The 2500-nt window shown below is 32.8% G+C and overlaps 1 protein-coding gene across 3 annotated transcripts in view; it reads left to right on the top strand.

Annotated features, from left to right (window-relative positions):
- Positions 1 to 2500, top strand: part of LOC125037523 (unconventional myosin-Va-like) — a 119307-nt gene that overhangs the window by 55073 nt on the left and 61734 nt on the right. The gene's annotated exons all lie outside the window — the stretch shown is intronic.

The raw sequence follows: 2500 nt of genomic DNA, 5'->3' as shown, positions 1-2500 counted from the left end.
ACTTGATTATTAGGTTTAAGAGTAGTAAAAGTGTTGCAAGGGGATAATTTTTTTTTTTTTTATTATTATTTGGGTGTTGATTAAGGTTGGGTTTAGTAAAATAATGCTGAAAGTTGTGATGAGAGTAATGGTAGGGGGAAGTATGGTTAATGATAATTTTGGATCTATGTGAAGTTTGTTTATGGTAACTACAATGATGGATTGCAGTAGCAAAATTGGGGAGAAGATAGGAAGATGTTTCATATTTGTCAGTGGCCATGATGTGTTACATTTAATTGTTACTTTCCTCTTCAATTTTGTTGAGCATGTGTGTCCTGTCTTCATTTTCAAGAAGAGATTGTACTAAAACTACAGTGATTTTGCTCTGTGTTGATTACCACTTAACAGACTGGATTCATGCATATTCATGTAATGCTGTGTATGTATATTGCTAGTTCGTAATTGTTGTGTGTTGATGTTAGTGGTTTACCTTTTAGTTACATATAAATTTCGAGTTCCTTTTTCTTATCTTAACTTTAGTCTGTTAATTATAAGTGATCCTGTGGAAATTTTAGAAGCAATGAATGATAGTGATTCAGAGGCACCTTTGATTTTAATTCTTTGCTTTATATTTACTCCTATCATTCTTTTTGATTTTACAACAAATTCTGTTTCATAAACACCAGCAAGACACCACCACTAAAAATTTCCACAGCATTATACATGTCATCTTATATTGAATATCCATGATGTATGATATAATTAGGTCATTATCTGTTTAAATTAAAAAGACTTTGTTGTTTTTGAGATGTGTAATGTTAATCTATGCCTGTATCTGTCTTTTAATAGTGTTCTTTTCACTAGTCATTGTGTCCTTTTTAATGGAAGAAAAAGTTTCAATCCTTCTTTTATCCAAGTCCAGTCATTTTCTTTTTAATTCATTAACTTATTTCCTTTCTTTCCATTATTAACCAAGACTTGCCATGTTGCTCTCTCTCCCCCCTCCCCCCCTTAGCTAGCTGTAAACATTAGGCCTCTCCAACCCCCTCAGGTGACTCCAAGTGCATATGTTTTATATTTAGTCCTCTCATTAATCCATTATTAGCGTTTTATTTATTTTCTGCGATTCACTACTTCATTCTTAAAAGAGTTATTGATATTTTTATTCATATGAATATTTTTCTTTTCCCTTGACTGTACATTTGTATTTTTATTATTTGCTGTTCTTGGGAGGAACATTTTTCACAAATGTTTCTAGCCATTGTAACTATTGTATAATTGTCTTGATATTCTCGTTAAAAGAAAAAACAAAAACAGAACTTTAACGACAGTTTCCACAACAACCTGGTTCCTTCGCTGCTTTGTATGAAATATAATTTTATAGTTTCTAAAACAGTTTCACATTGTATAGTCTGTAGGAAGATTTACATTTGCTCATTTTGAGACTTGTTCCAATAACTTATTTACTGAGAAACTAGTGGTTAGAGTGCATGATTGTGTTTTAAAATCTGGTCTAGCAAAAAAGGCAGACAGACAGACCCATACGGAATGGTAGCTATTATACGTTATTTTTATAGGCTGTATTACTGTTATTATGTAGACTCCTGTTGTTATCAATGCTGGCCAAGATTGGGAACTTATTAACTCATGTAGGTTTATTTTCCTATCTGTTGTTTTATGTTAAAATGTTGGGTCAAGCTTTACATAACAATTGTATATGTTTCCATTTCCTTTACATTCCTGCCTATTTAGTATTTGTCTTTTTGCTGAGTATTGTATCTTACTTTGTGTGGGCAGTATTGTTCACAGTACTCTACACTATTATTAAAACTGTCAGAAAATCATATTTCTGAAAAGTTGTTTGTACTGTTTTAATTAATAGTCTTTTTAGCTTATTTCTTAAAATTATATTTTTTATTAAATCTAAAATATGACATTCGTCTTCCATAGAGAAGATAGGAATAGCACAATTTTCAAATACTGTACATGAAAAGAGAGAGGAAAAATGTAGAGCATTGACATCTATTTCTCATTAGGAACTTGAGAGAAAAAATGACAGGAATTTTTCCTCGTTCAGTGTTGTTTTAATTGGGTAGCAATTTGATGCTTCCTTCAGAGGTCGTTCACCTTAAAGATCATTTACCTCAGTAGGATGACATAAGTTTTCCAAGAGGATTTATAATGCAGAGATTAAGGTGGAAATTTTTTTTCTTTCTTTCTTCTGAGCATTGTTGTTGTTGTTGTTGTATTAATAGTATTTTATATAGTATTTCCTTTTTTTTTCTTTTATTCCTCATCTACCTCTTCCACCTTCCTTTTATGTGATCTTTCTCTTTCTTCTCTTTCTTATTTTCATATTTTCCCCCATTTCCTCCTTACCCCCTTGCACTTCTCTCCTTTTCGCCTCCCCCATTCTTCCCTTTCTCCTTCCTCCTTCCTTCCCATTCACTCCCTCCTTTTGCTTTCTCCTTCCTCCTCCCTCCTCCTCCCTCCTCCCTCCTCCCTCCTCCCTCCTCCCTCC

The sequence above is a fragment of the Penaeus chinensis genome, chromosome 23, assembly GCF_019202785.1.
Source record: "Penaeus chinensis breed Huanghai No. 1 chromosome 23, ASM1920278v2, whole genome shotgun sequence".
Taxonomy (NCBI): Eukaryota; Metazoa; Arthropoda; class Malacostraca; order Decapoda; family Penaeidae; genus Penaeus; species Penaeus chinensis.
This window is presented reverse-complemented; position numbering and strand designations above follow the sequence as displayed.